Source organism: Rhipicephalus microplus, chromosome 1, assembly GCF_043290135.1.
Source record: "Rhipicephalus microplus isolate Deutch F79 chromosome 1, USDA_Rmic, whole genome shotgun sequence".
Lineage (NCBI taxonomy): Eukaryota > Metazoa > Arthropoda > Arachnida > Ixodida > Ixodidae > Rhipicephalus > Rhipicephalus microplus.
The window spans coordinates 134,057,673-134,074,124 of record NC_134700.1 but is presented as its reverse complement, the minus strand read 5'-3'; the positions used below and the strand labels follow the sequence as shown (position 1 = coordinate 134,074,124).

The 16,452-nt window shown below is 42.9% G+C and overlaps 1 protein-coding gene across 2 annotated transcripts in view; it reads left to right on the top strand.

The window, feature by feature from the left end:
- The first annotated feature begins 2,099 nt into the window (after positions 1-2,099).
- The window catches only part of LOC119178395 (diuretic hormone receptor), a 199,227-nt gene continuing 184,874 nt past the window's right edge, over positions 2,100-16,452 (top strand). For both annotated transcript variants that reach the window (XM_075887387.1, XM_075887388.1), the window contains exon 1: positions 2,100-2,361. The gene's annotated coding sequence lies outside the window, so the exon portion shown is untranslated. The remainder of the gene's footprint in view (positions 2,362-16,452) is intronic.

Genomic DNA, 16,452 nt, shown 5'->3' with positions numbered 1-16,452 from the left:
ATCGAAAAGTCACGGGGCTGATCCCGGTCACGGCAGTGGATTTTCGACCGGAATAAAATACTGGAAGTCCGAGTACCGTGCGAGGTGAGCGCACGCAAGCTAAAGCATTACACAAGATTTTTATTTCGGAAGCTCACTATTACGGCGTGCCGCATAATCATACAGTAATTTTCGACCACCCGCATTCCTGTCTCCAGTGTAGGGAGCATACCAGTCGTGCTAGACTGGCTAATAACCTTCCTGTTCCCTGTTTGTCCACCGAATCCCGCGAATGATTTTAACATTAGCCCGGCGCCGCTAAAAAACCAAATCATGGCGTTGTTCTGCATGCAGTAGAACACATGACGGGTGTTGCGCGATGTTCGGAAGAGCTCGTCAATGTTGATAATGCAGACATTCCGGACTCTGCCAATGGCATTATCAACACTGCACAGATCAGCGAGGTATTTTTCAACACACGGAGCACAACTGTTCGCAGACGCCCAGACCATCGCCATGTCCACAATCAGTATACCCTTACCACCCTGGGCAGTCATTCTTTAAAACTTCGTGATCTCAAACATAATAGCGTGGAAGCAACACAAGGAACAGAAAGAAGCGACGTAGAAAAGCACTATCTTCGTCTTTATTTTATCTACCTTGTGTTGCTTCTGCGCTGTTACGTTTTTGATCGCAGTGTACCGACTAGCCCCGTCCGCCACCCTTCTCCAACCCTTCGCTGGAATTCAGTTCTGGCTTACCATTATAGTGACGCAGGCGGATGACAGTTGTGGCTTCCTTTAGCCGGCCAATAGAAACGTAACTGTTACAATAAAAACCTATTCTACATCGCTTTTTATCGTATTTTACTCTGATGTATAGCATGAAAGCTCATATGCGCAGTCAACGTACTACAATCGCATCATTCAGGATTGTGGTAGCCTTCTCTTTTTTACGTAATCCGTAAATCTTCGTCGGCAAATGCACACACGACTTTCCATTAGGCTGGTGTCTTCAAGATTTTTGCCATACACCACTGTGTTTTGTATAAATATGCCACCGTGACCAACAAAAATTAACCCTTGTGCTCACTACCACCCAGTTACCCCTTTACACGCTTGTTTTGGTGCATAAACCGAGCGTCTTTATTAGTAATTCAATATGTTGCGCAATTCGCTTTGCCGTTGAGACAACGAATGGTATGCCTGATGTAGTGCAACATCACGAGATACACTCCTCAATCACTCATAACTCCACCGCAGCTGACTCTTTTGCGTCTTCGTCGAAACCATGTTCTTCAAATTTTTCTATATCTATATTTTTTTTCAGTGGGGAGGCAAAGAAGGTGCGCCTTAACTGGGATTCAAACAAACTGTGTAGTAATTTACTGAACCAGTGTTGTCCTGCCTCCGTATACGACCCAACCTGGACGAACTTACTTTGTCATGAAATGAAGTCATCATGTGAGGTTAAAAACTAATATAATATATATTACTATATATAATTGAAATATAAGATCTAAGACGTCATGATTACGTCATATGGTGACGTCATCACGTGATGTCTCTTTACATCACTCGAGTTCCCCTACAGGAGACATTCATATCCGAACGAATAGTCCCGCGCACTGTCTGCAACCCATAAGGCACTCAACCTAAGCTCGAAAACGCGCAATTTACAACTCAAGAGGTGTCCTTTAAGAGGGGGCGGTGAGGGGAATTGTTCATTTCTTCGCAGGACACATACTGAAGTATACGTAATAGGCGGATGCTTCGGTGGCCTGTAGTATAGCGCTGAATTGCCCCCGCATAAGCGTACTTCTAGACTTTCTGCAGAATACTAGCATATTGCTTTTGTGCACCGCGTTGTCCAACAGACCTCACTCACCCCTGCCTCGCTCCGCCGCTGTTAAAGAACCGTAAATTTCTGCCCATGTACCAAACCTACCACAAGTTCAGCGTCGAACGACCCGCTCCGTAGGATGAAAACTGCGCCACTTTCCAGCTTCGGCCGCTAGGCGGCGTCAATTACCCCGTCGCAACTCAGAGCCGCGCAAAACCACGCACGTGAGGCGCGTAGAGTGCGGGGCGCGCGGCTTCGGGATCAATCGGCGACAGACCGCGTGCTGGAACGCGCGTGCGTTTGTGCGCGTCCGAGTTGTGTTCCTCGCTCACTCGGTGGTCCAACACGCTTATCCACGAAAACTTCCGCGCACTTGGCAGCCGAACTGTTACCGCTAATAGCATATTAGTGCTCGACAACGACTGCTGTTCTCTGAAAGAAAATCGCAGCACCGATCTGAATAGACTTTTTTCCTTGCCACAAGAAGCCTGTTTGGTTTTCGCCTTGATTTGCACCCCAGGGCTCCAGCCAACAAACAAGGTAAATGAGTGCATGTTTCTGATGCACTTTCGCTAATCTGCGCGATGCATTCTCGTCAATGTGCCCCGCAATACGAACAACGTCGCATATCAAAACAGCGATTACTGTGTCATCAGAGATGAAGGCAAAATGTATTTTACGCACATTTCTTCTGTAACTGAAATATTTAAGGTGGGAGCTATTCGGTGACCCGCTACTTAAACAGCATAGCTTTTCATCCCTAAAGTTTCAAATTAGACTGAATATCTACACGTACGTGAAATAAGCATTTCTTCTTACAAGAAACATACTTCCCTTAACCCATGGTAGCGTTCATTTGTGATTTTGCACAAGATTCGCTCTGAAAAAAAATCAGAACTGTTCGTTTTCGTCTGCAAACCACAACTTTTTATCTGCCAGAGACTCCGTCTCCTATGTTCAAGTCTTCCTTTACTTTTGCTTTATTGGTTATGGTGTGGAGACACTTAAGCAACAAACACTTTCAATTTGGCTCCGGCCGCTACAGGTAATAAATAGCGTAAGTTACTGCTTGTGAAAAAATTCTCGATGCCAAAATTTCCTCCATCAGTGAAATTCGTGAGCATTATATTTACCATTGCATCTTCTAATCGGTAAATGCAAGATATGGCTAGCATGTACACCTTGAGAAACAAGGTATACATGCCTTCGTGTGGTATCCCGTCGTGTTTGATATGGCAGATCTTTTGTTATCATGTAATTGTGGTTGATTAGTTAAGAAAGAATTCTGTCCCGCCCAAATCCAAGCTTGCGAGCTCAAAATTGGGTACAAAGCGCATTTGCAGAGGTCACTGAGCTGAATGTACAAGGCCTGTCGTTTTCAAAAGGTGCTGTAGTATCACTGGGTTACCGGCGTATCAAGTTGATTCATTCAGGTTTGCTATAGGCACGTCATAATAAGCATGCCGGCATTCCTCGAACCTTGGTATTTATTAAAAGAAATCTTTTACATCACACATTTATGTATATACGCCAATCCTCAACATCAAGCTTTTGTTCGTTTATTATGAAAAAGCTTTTTAACCGTTATTCGCTTTGAACAATTCTCGGAAGCAAACACACACACGGCTCTCTCGCTTCTTCAAAACCTACAATGGGTGAAAAACTTTTTGTGTATCCGATCTCTATAAGAACAAAAATAAAAGAACTCTTACAAAACATTATCGATCATCGCAAATATTGCTATCAAGATTACAGTTAGGCAGAAACGTATAGATACCGAGTGAATGAGAAAGTGTATAATTATTGGTTCAACTGTAAAAAAATATCCTAGTGAAAATTACATCGACTAGCACGATCAGGGAAGCTCATTGCGTACGCTATGTCTCTTACATATCTACACGTACATGACCGTGCATTCACTGCAACCGCTAGTACTCGTTACAGAATCGGTGGCCCTATTTCTGAAACATTCAATAGAACTAATCACTTTTGTAGAGTGACCAAATAAAGTTTATTGTGAAAACCATGCCACGAACGAAGAACTCGATCAATATAACTTTAAGTAATCCCTATAATAGGTTGAAATTGCGCAAATATCTATACATCCTCTCTGTCTACTAACAAAAATCGCATCCTTGCAGAGCTAAAGCCTCTTTTCCATGCCCCCAACCTAGCACTTCGTCGAAAAGTCAATGAACTCTGCATCTCTCATTTTTATTGTCACGCATCCTATAGCACACCTGCGCTCACCACAGCTCATCTCCATACTAGCAGATTTAACCACAATAAAGCCGTACACCCACTCTATATATCCATAGCGTCTTCATTTTTTTTTTGCTTTGCTTTTGTACCTGAAAATGCTGGTAAGCTATTTGTGTAGAGATCGTGCTCCACTCTAGCTAAATCGTCTTCAAAGAACAGACTATGGTTCTTCTCGGTTAATTTGTTGGCATTGGTCAAGTACAGACTCTCAACAAAGGCTTCGAGGTATTTGAAATATATAAATGAAATAGGAAGCATTAAATGACTAAGTTTTTGGCACATCTTGGATGGCAATATCAAGAAAGTGCTTTTTTTCTTGTTTAGTTATGTTTTATTCCTCCTGGGTTACCGCATGAGCAGTGTGGAAACTAAGAAATATTGGTGAGCTGATCAACTGACTTGCAGTACAGATGTGAAATGTAGTCTACCTATACATTTTCCAAAGTGGCACGTCATCATTCATGCGATGCATATATCGTGTTTCAAACAGGGCCAAAAGGTAAAAAAACATTAGCTTCAGCAGCGACAGGCATGCATACAGAGGAGTATACTATAATTTTGTGCGAGTTTTTGGGACGGGAAAAAGGTCCTGCCTTAGTGACGGCCACAAGTTCTTGAGTCGTGGTGGCTTTCCTGGATCACTGGACAGCCTGAACTAGATGATCAAGAGCAGAGCTGTGGAACAGTGTCCCAGCGCGAACAAGCAATTGGCTTAGAGGCTGCGTCCTTAGTATTGTTCGTTACCATTTGATATTTCCATAGCGTGTCTTCTAGAGTTACTCTAGACCCACAGTTCTCTCTGTAATATGTCGGGCTGAATGAGGTTGCAAACCACCATGTTCAGATAAATTTTAGGCTGTAATGGACACCAGTCTTTTTCCCTAGCATTCGGGGAGATGGCGGGAAATGAAACCCTTTGCGATATTTTTGTTGTGTGATATCACTTAATCTTCTTATACTATTTTACCAATAAAACTCCTCTCCGTCCTCATATATTTCAAGTCCTAAGGTCACCACCCTCACAAACCTATCCCACAATAAAACAACGCTTTCGTGCTAGCTGCTGTGTAAACAATCGCCTTTATTCCACATTAACATTCTCCACCATTCACAAATATTCTGTTCCATAGGTCAACAGTCTCCGATAACAGTGAAGCCAGTGACACAACTAACGGTGCTGCACACTTACGTAGGGGCTTGCTAGGAATATGTAGAAGATATTCATGTCAGGCGTTTTGCATTTTTACTCACGTTACGTGCGGATAACGATCTATAGTCCTGCCTACCGGCACTCTGAAGTTGCCCCCAATAGTTATTCATAAGAAAGGAAGCAAAGCTTCATTGTCAGATGAATTGAAAAGTTCTTGAAAGTTCACAATAATGCCGACCCTGAGAACCCCAGGCAGTCAAAGGGTCTTAAGAGCCAAATATATTTGTGTTAGCTTTATCGAGAACGTCTAAAGCAGAAGAACGAGGTACAAGATAAATTGATGCATGCTTCCCTTTTCGACTAGCGGTGCTTACACTCTTTTACTAGCAGACATTGAGATTGTGAGTGACAGAACTAACCCAGATTTGGAGGCCAAAAGAGTCATTCTAGAGACACAGATGTCGCGCATACACTTGAGCTCATGCTTGACGTATAGGTTCGGTAAATGCATGGTCATCAATAATAGAAACAAATGTTATGTCCGAAAGTCTAGGAGCTAACCAGCACCTAGCTCTGTTGAGATTTAGACTATTTAACTTGCGAGTTTCACGAAAGGTATACAGGAACGCTGCACTGATGGCAGTAAAAACAAAATCTCCTAATGATCAATTAACAAATCAATCATGTATTTAACGAGCAATAGAACAACCATGGGGTCTTATTGAAGGTGCACCCAAAAATAAAGCAATACAAATGAATAATACAATGCAATCTAAAGAAAGAAATAATCAAATAAAGTGAGCGAAAACGTACAGACGAAAATTCAGTGCACTATGGGAAGAATAAAAGACAGTACGAGAATATAGAATGACTTTAAATATCAACAGGAATATACACAAACATGTGGAAGACTTCCAGAAAATCAGAAACAGAAAGAGTCTCTGCATTGTGAGAAAATTTCTTAGGGACAGTGCAAAGCTCAAATCAAAGTAATGAGAAATTGGCAGATCCCACGTAAAGTGGGAATCAATGATATGCGAAGCACGAATGAGAAAGGTTGATATGTCACTTTAAAACCACCACAACGTCACCAGCTTGATATAAATGATGCCGTACATGACTTCCGTATCATGATTATCATGTTTGGGTGTGTCGTTTACCTTCGTCATCTATTCACATCCCGTGATACCAAATTTAATATTTGTGGAGCTTGCCAAACAGCCGCGAGCATGCTATGAGCATGATTTGCTGTCATGTTCGTACATGGCACGCGTGTCAGGATGATCATGTTTGCACCAGTCATATACCTTCGTCACCATTGGTATCATGTAACAGCAAACCTGGTATATGTGGAGCTAGCAAAATGGCCGCGAGTGCATCATGAAGGGCCCAATATACCCCAACGTAGCGCTGACGTGCGCGCACACTGGGCACAGTGACGCTATGTTAGCAGAACTCGAGCACTCTATAGTCTCGCGCCAGACGCGACCGACGCGACCAGCTTCCGTTGGCGTGGACGATGGCAACCGGTGCAAACTGGACATGCTGCATTTCGCGCCGATGCGTTACCCAGACAGCGCTCCGTCTGCCCCTTTTCGTGACGGAGAGACGCCGCACGCGCTGGAACGCGCATGCGTCAAAGCACAGCAGCGTGGCACGCGCCGGCGAGTATATGGCAAGACCTGCACCTGGCGAGGGAGAGAGAGAATAAACTTTATTGAAGAATTAAAATTACGTGACTAATCCCGGGTGGAGCCCTCTTGTAGAGCCCCACTGGCCACAGCGGCTCGCCGGGCCTGGTCTAGGGTCACCAGTTGGCTCCCCAGTGCCAGCTCGGAAAGCCGTGCCTCCCAAGACCACGTTGTGAGTGTTTGTAGTGAGCGCACCAACCTAGATACTGCATTGGCTGGCCGCTCGGTACATTGGTAGGTTATGTGTGTAAGTGTGGCTGTGTGGTTACTACACCATGGGCATACCCCTGTTGTGTATATATGTGGAAAAATTGCGTGTAGTTTTGATATGTGGGGGTATGTGTTCGTTTGGAGGCGGCGCCAATCCCGGGCTTGTTGGCTGCTTAAGTTCGGATGTGGAGGGGCGTACGTGCGTCTTGTAAGGCGTTGGTTTTCCAATATCTGCCTGCTTGTTACACTTTGCTCTTCATGATGCCCTGTGAGGTGTCCTGAGGAGAGTCCTGCGTCTCGGCCAGTAAGTCCGCGAGCTACGCAGTTTGCCTCCTCGTTTCCCCCCAGGCCGTCATGCCCTGGGCACCAAGTGACGCCATGTGCCTCCATCAACATGGACCCCAAAATATCAGTGACGCACCTTGGAAGTGTGCCTCTAAGGTATAAGCGACATGCAGCTTGTGAGTCTGTCAAAATATACGCTGAGCGCCCCCTTCTTTCGGCTTCTCTGATTGCCAAGGCTATGGCTGCTGCCTCTGCGGTGGCACTTGATCTGGTGCGTAGGGACGCGCAGGCCACGACTTTGCTTTGGTTAGTCACTGCCAATGCATATGCTTGTTTTCTGGAGCCTTGTGGTGGCGCGGGATAAAGACTGACGTCGGTAAAGTAAGCGTCTGGATCGCTACGAGCAACGCCGGGTTTACGCAACGAAATGAACGCCTGCGCGCACGCGCACCGGGTCACGTCGAAAAGTATTGGGGCCTTGACTGTGGCATGTAATCATGTTCACACATGACACGCATTTCATGATTATCCTGTTTGCCCCACTCACATACCTTCGTCATCCATTGACGTTAAGCAATACCAAATTTGGCATATGTGAAGCTAGCGAAACGGCCGTGAGCGCGTCAATATTGTGGCATGTATTATGTTGTTACATGACACGCATGACGTGATTATCATGTTTGGATATGTCATTTACCCATGTCGTCTATTCGCGTCACGTAATAGCGGATTCGGTTCATGTGAGGCTAGCGGAACGACCACCAGCGCATCATGAGGGTGACATGTAGTCATGTTGTTACATGATACGTATCTCGTGATTGTAATGTTTGCACCAGTCACAAACCTTCGTCATTCATTCACGTACAATAATACCAAATTTGGTATATGGTACGCTAGGTAAACGGCCGCGAGTACATCATGAGCGTGGCATATAGTCATATTGTTAGATGACACGCAAGTCAGGATTTCCGTGTTAGTGTCTGTTGCTGCGTTCGCCATGTAATCATGTCAATGCATACCAGTTTTGCAACATGTCATATGAAGTGAACCACCACAAGAGCAGCAGGGCCATGAAATGTAAATCATGACATTCATGACATACATGTTATAATTTTCATGTTATGACTAGTCAATATATGGTCGCCTTACAGTAATGTTATGCCATACCAAGTTTGGTGTTGATACCATTATCGAAACTGCCAGGACAGCTAAACGTCATAGGTGGATAGATAGATAGATAGGTAGATAGATAGATAGATAAATAGATAGATAGATAGATAGATAGATAGATAGATAGATAGATAGATAGATAGATAGATAGATAGATAGATAGATAGATAGATAGATAGATAGATAGATAGATAGATAGATAGATAGATAGATAGACACGCTCAATGTCGCCTAAGATTGCTAAAAATGCTTCTCATTTAAAAACATGAGGATCATGAAAGTCAACATTGTAGAGACTTTTATTTATTGTGTTGGGAGTATAACGTTGAGGAAGTTGGCCGGTACATGAAATAATCAATTCGCTCTGGTTTACTTTTGAGGAATTCGAAAACCTACACAACTGAGAAGCAAATGGCAGGGTATCATACCATGAAGTAGCTGGTAAAGAAATAAAAAGTAAGCACAATATCGTCGGCAGTAAAGTGATGGAAATGATAACTGGCTTTGTTAGAACGAGATCCAGAGTCAATTCTAGCAAAACGATGGTTGTAAATGCTTATGATGATTTTCTGGGATCACTCACTGGCGTCACTGCCAGATTTAGCGACACCTTTACAGATCCCGGAAGCACACTCCAGTTGAGGAAGATTTTGTGTGAACGATTTCTGGAAGGCTGTAGGAAAACTAAATTTTTGAGAAATCTGCAAACACAACCACGAAAACAAAAAGTCTCGCGTGGCAGTACATCTATAGTGAACAGAAAAATTTAGAATTCTATCAAAAAGAACGCCAAGAACTCTGAACTCATAAACCTTACATTACGGCTTGGTATTGACAGAGTATGGAAATGACACGATGGATGTTTTGCACTATATACTCATGAACTTGGTCTTTGAGGTATTCACGGACAGGTTATTGTTGTTACACCACTCGGCGAAAGAACACCGTTCTGACTGCAGCAAGCGAGAGTCGTTAACTGAATAAATTTTCTTCCTAAATAGCATGATGTCATGGGCATACAAGAGAAATGAAGAATAACGAACTGCAAAAAAAAATCTGTAACATAAAGTTAAAATAAAAGTGACCCTTACACTGATCCTTGAGTGAACCTACTAGTAACTTTGTACAAGGAAGACATTTGGTTATTTACGGCAACATAACAGGATCTATTGAGCAGATAGCTGTACAAGAGATCACAACAGACCAGTCAGCTTCAAAGTTTGCCAGTTTAACCAAAGTGAAGAGCATTCATCAAGTTACCGTAGACTACGTTAACCTGTTGTCCACCCATAGAAATAGGTGAGGTGGTTTTCATCGTGGAAATAGCAAGATTTGTGGTATACAGTTGAGCGTTCGAGGAGAAATCCGTGCTGATTAGCAATCAATGATTTTTTCGCTCTTACCTACAATAGGCTGTGAAGAGCCAGCCTGAAGAGCTTCGATGTTGCACACAGTGGAGAAGGCAGGCGATAATTAAAAACATCACTTTTGCAGCCCGACCTAAGTACTGGAAAAATACGCGAGGCTTTGCACACGCTGAGAAAAGTGGGAGCATTCAGACAGTTGACAAATATTGCACCCAGTACTGGGGTAAATATACTACCGGAAGCCTTCAGTTTGGCGGAAGGAAAGTTACATGTGCCACATGATGAGAAAGGGTTTAAACACTTATTGCTTGAATTGATCAGCTTGCATACAGCGACAGACAACTAGATGGGCTCATTGCCTTTGGGTGTTGTGCTATCTGCGTCTCAGAATAAGAGGCCTTATAAACGAATAAAAAATGGGCGGCGAAACTGCTAGCAACAGCATTCACTCTAACACCGTCCGGGTCCAGTAGCCTGAAGCACTCCTTCCTTTTGCTTTATCATTTCCAAAACCTCAGCTGGCCTGTCAGAAACGTTTTTTCCTAATAACTCATTATATGATTTGAGGTCCCGTTTCTATAGGCCTTTAGATAGAGTTCGGAAGAAATTGACCTCTTTTTTACACTTGTTAATAATAATAATAATAATAATAATGGTAATAATAATAATAATAATTATTATTATTATTATTATTATTATTATTATTATTATTATTATTATTATTATTATTATTATTATTATTATTATTATTATTATTATTATAACTTACTGCTTAATAACAGACAGCTTACTGTAACTTTTTTACAAACTATTTACAAAAATATAGCTAATAGAATTGAGGTGGTATTAGAGTTCAATCAACCAAAGGACCAAGAAGGACTTCATTACGGCTACTCTACTATAAACCATATTCATACTATCAATCAGGTATTAGATAAAGGCGCTAAATGCAACGAACCCCTATCCATAGATTTCATAGATTACGAAAAGGCGCTTGACTCAGTCGAGACTTCAGCAGTAATGCAGGCACTACGGAATCAGGGCATCGAAGAACCTTACGTAAACATACTGGAAGAAATCTACAGATGTTCCACAGCCACCATAGTTTTCAATAAAAAATGTGACAAAATCTCAATAAAGATGGGTGTTCGCCGCGTATTTACAGCAGGTATTCAGGACCCTTGATTGAAAAGATTTAAGAATAGCAGTTATTACAGAGTACCTCAGTACCTGTGATTCTCTGATAACATTGCCTTGATGAGTAACTCAGGGGATGAATCAGAGTTTATTATTACTGAACTGGACATGGAAGGCAGAAATGTAGGTCTAAAAACAAAATGCACAAAATGAAGGTAATGTGCAACAGTCTCGGCAGAAAACAGCACTTTCGCGATAGTTGGAGGGACGCTAGAAGTTGTAAAGGAATATGTCTACTTAGGGCAGCTTGTAACTGCGGAGCAGAACCATGATAGTGAAATAACTAGAAAAATAAGAATCCGCCAAACAAGGTCACATTCAACAAGAATTCTCAAATCATGAATTGCAATCTGCCACCAACCCTCAAGGGGAAGGTATATAACAGCTGAATCTTGCCAGTAGTTACCTACGAAGAAGAAACTTGAATGCCTACAAAGAGGGTTCAGCATAAATTGAGGACGACGCAGCGAGCGATGGAAAGGAAGGAGAGACAAGAAGAGAGTAGAGTGGTTCAGAGAATAGACCAGGGTAAAGGATATCATTGTTGAAATCAAGAAAAAATAAATACACATAGGCCGGACACGTAGCACATAGGTAGGATAACCACTGGTCATTAAGGGTATGCGACTGGATTTCCAGGGAGGGCAAACGCATGAAGTGGAGACAGGAACAAGGTGGACCGGTGAGATAAAGAGTATCAGGGTACAACGTGGCAACGGAAAGCACAATATTGGGTTGATTGGCGGATCATGGGAGAGGCCTTTGCCCTCCAGTGGGCGTAGTCCGGCTGATGATGACGATGATGAGATGATGATGATAAAGCTGATTATGATCATGATGATGACGTCTGAAGTGCAACGTCTAAAGACCGCAATATGAATGTGAGGACGCCGTGGAAAAGGGCTTCCGAATTTTGCCTATCTGTGGTTCTTTCACATGCACCTCAATCTAAATACATTGGCCTCAAGCATTTTGCGTCCAGTGAAATTGCAGTGCTTTGGTCTGGTACTCAATTACGCGATCTTTGGGTCAGCCGCCGAGTGCGACAATTGACCACCGTGGTTCGGAGAAGCCTTTTTTTCGATCGTAATAAGCATGCACTTTATATCGAAGCGCTAGAAAATCATTGAAGGAATTACTATAAAGGCAACAATGCAGGAGGTATTGTCATGCCCACAGAAGCTTTATTGCATTGGGGGCAATGATGCAGAGATGAAAAAAAAAAAACTTTCAACTAAACTAGCGCAAAGTGAATTTCTGTTTGAGCGCAAGATAATTCAAGTGTTGAAGTGACATTATACGCCTGGGTGGAGGAAAGCGGCGGCTTCTCATGGCAGGAGGAGTTATTCTTTGTTATCGGTCTATATTCGGCAGTTTCGTATGCCTCGTCACGAAATTTCCGTGGTTGTATACTGGCGATGTGAACAGTAATGTACTATAGAACGGAGTCACAGCTAGGGTATGGCATTGACTAAGCTGAACTTTTCCAGCCTGTGTGATATGCGTCATTCTTCCTTGCATCTCAGTTATCAGTGCCTAAGACAGAAAAAGTGACAGAACTCTCTGTTCACTCAGCAGATGAATTTCACCTTCAAAACACAATGATACGCCATACTCTGCTATACGAAATCCCGAACACCTCAATAAAAGTCGCCCGTGTTATTACGCAGTTGCGTATCTCAGCCCGTCGGCTCGGCTAACATGTTGCCCGCCATGAACGACCCCACACGTGCGTTCTCGTCGGGAAGCCACGTACGTACAGCGTTAATTGCACCTGCAAGAATATTGAACAAAAAAGTAAAATCCAAACACGACCCGAGGCCGTTCAGCTGCCATGCAGCTGCTCCGTCAGCAGGGATTAAACGGAGATTCTTTCATTGCCAGGAGCTAAAAATACAGCGGAACGTGTATGGCTATGCATTCACTTATGCTCGCATGCGATGGAATAGCGGACGCTTCAACGATTCCTGTACTGACCTCCTCTGCTGGACATCTTGTAAAATGCGTGTAAGCTAAGCGATACCATGTGCACGCTAGCCACGCAGACTGGGCTTCTTAGCTTTGCTAATGAAAGTCACTTACGTAACCAAATGAAACGTAACGGCCAATGTTCACATCATTTACCACAGATGTCTGAGAACCTGACACGCTCACAAAGCTGCGCTTAACAGCCTACAGCCTCCTCCTCTAAAATGAGGCATTCTCTCAAGCCTGTCCCGTTTCTGGTGTATGTATAGGTACATCATTATTACTTTTCAGCGTGGAAGACGTAACGTTGCCTTTTGGACATGCCACTCGCTGTCATTAGTTAAAGAGTTATTCGAAGATGGAGTCGTTGTAGTTAGGGCACGGGACGGAGCAGTATGGCCTAATTTAGTTTTACATACTGAAGGCAAACACTTTATCCGTCAAATATGCTCTTCAACGCTTTATTGCAGACAGCACGAAGTACATCAGTGGAAATGCTCGTCCGTGAAGAGCATTTAACGTAACAAACATCAGGTTTCCCGCCAACATTCACGCTAAACTTGAAATAACAGCTAAGAGAAAATAGCAGAATAACTGACGTTACGTACATTTCACCGTTTTCAAAGACGGTCAGTTGTGCTTATTTTTAATGCAACTTCATGTCATAGTTTTATAGATCATGTCAAATTATACCATATTTCAATTTACTGTTACATAGAAGGTGTCTTGTAATAATTTTCATTCTTTCCCTAACGGTGATTCTGAAAGTTTCAAGCTTTAAATAAGAGTATTTGAAGATAATTCTTTGCTTGGGGATATGCTAGGAACAAAATCCACCTCATGAGTCGGAAAATTGATGAAGAAGGGTAAAATCTCAGTTTAACAATCGTTAATTGAAGGTATTTTGCAGATGCAGTGTTTGCCTCGTTCTTCATTCTTACTTTCTGACTTTGCAAAATTGTCATGGGAAATATATGTCCCTGTTCACCTATACAAATAACGTGAAGATGTCCAAATAGGACATAGCATTGACAGTCGACGTAAATCCTGGTAGCACTGCTTATACAGTAAACAACGTGATGGTTTGTTGTCATAAAGTGGAGGATTTTGTTTTATTTTGTTCACTGCATTGTGTATACATCCATGAAGCTCACCTTTCTTGCGTTGATTTATTAATGTGTTTGCACGAATGCCTCTTTTTGTCATATAAGGTCGCTGAATTCATGTCTCATCGCATTCTGTGCTCCGGGAAATAAGCACACCTCAACGTGCATGGTATTTGGCATTGATTAAGCTTTGTAATTTTCCCGTCTCTGCGTTCGCATTGTCTACATTGTTTTTTGCGGCGTTCAGGTGTGGTACATATACTCAAAGCATTTGGCCTCTTGAACTGCGCGTCCACTTTGCTTTTGTTCGTTCGTGCGAGCAGCGCCGCAGCAGAAGCATGACCAACAGTGATCCACGTGACCCCCCATCGTTCCTATCTATGCGGTGATTGTGAAAATTGACCGTCGTCGTTGGCGTCGTCGTCGTCAACATGAAAGGTGCAAACATAACATGGTAAAAGAAATTAGGTCTCCATGAATTCCGAAATTGCCCATATTTCTGCAATCAAAGTGACACCACCATTATGACGCATAACATGACGTCACACAATGACGTCATCTGACCAATCCCAGAGGCTATGCTGCTAAACCACGCGAAGTGCCGAAAGCTGTCATGCCTCCGTTCCCGGAGGTCCTGCAAAGGCAGCAAAGGACAGCAAGCGTTTTTCATGCTGAGGGAAGGTCGGTACATTCGTCTGCGAAGACAAAGAGGACTGAAGACAAGAACTTCTCTTTTTTTTCTTTTTTAAAGTTAGGTTTCAATCTAGGTTATTATTTATTACTAATACAAAAACTTTATAGTAAGTGCCGATCAGTGATCATCAAAATTTCATTCTAAAATTTGTAACGTTTTCAATTTGTAAGTTTGTTTCCTCTAAAAGCTAGAAATACTCTAAAAGATCACTCATTTATTGGCCGATCCCCAACAGTGGCTATGAGCCACAAGTGAAGGGCAACAAGAACAAGAACTAGTCATTTTGTCTTTGATTTGTTCTAGGCAATGCTTAGGGGACCTATCCTCCTTTATCTTATTTGCTGTACCCCACTATGGTAGTCTAGTAACTAAGGTACTTGGCTGCTGATCCGCAGGTCACGGAACCGAATTGCGACTGCGGCTGCTGCATTTTCGATGAAGGCGAAAATGCTGTAGGCCCGCGTGTTCAGATTTGGGTGCGTGTTAACAAACCCCAGGTGATGTAAATTTCAGCAGCCCTCCACTACGGCATCTCTCATAATCATACGATCGCTCTGGGACGTTAAATCCTACATATCATCAATACTGTTTACTGTGCTTGAAGGAATGTGTCTCCGTCTGGTCATTTAAAAAACCGTGATGAAAGCGTCTTTCTTATGACGCCGTTTCACTACCGGAGAATCTGCAGGTCTCCCGCTGCATCTATTGTATTTGCGAGGCGGAGGCCAACCACGAAAACCGGAAAAAATAGCTTGTTGGATTCACCTGTGTAGGTATGTAAGGTTGTAATGCCGAACTCGGATTTCGTGACCGAAAGCCAGCGATCTATTTATTCGAAATCAAAGATTTCAATACTATACAGACCACAAGGTAGGACACCGGATCATTAGCGACAACTTGGGCCTAATAACGTGTACCTGTATCTCAGGAGTTTGAATTGATCAGAGTGCACTCCTCAGCGTAAGGATACTACATCTATAGCCTCAAGCTAAGCAATGCAACGCAACATCTACGAATAATATTGCGCAATGAGCTGCAATGCGTCCAGACGGGACAAAACACAAATACCTGGCTACCAGCGCTCAGTTAGGATTGAAGGTATATGTCCACGCAACAAGTAACCGCTATATATCATCTCGCAAGTGTTTATTGCACACCGGTGGGCCTTTAACACAAGAAAATCAGTGCACCCACGTGACAGGTGTCACGCGCTCGGACAACGAAGCCCTCTGAATCGTAATAAACACATCTCGACGCCGTGGGTTTGCTCATTGCAAGAGGTGGAAGTGGCGTTCGGAGTCGAAACAGCGCCACACGTTATCCTGGACACTGCGGGATATGTAAATAAAACTCCTAATTGAAAATGTGGAAGTCATCCAGTTATTGCGCTGTCTCTTGATTACATTAGCAATTTCAGTCTGTGTATTTTTGATTGTCTTTCAAACTGAATTCATCCTAAAAGTGTGTAAGAGTGGTCAATCACCTTAATTTTTTTATTTTGTCTTACTTTAGAAATTCGTCTAATTGTAAG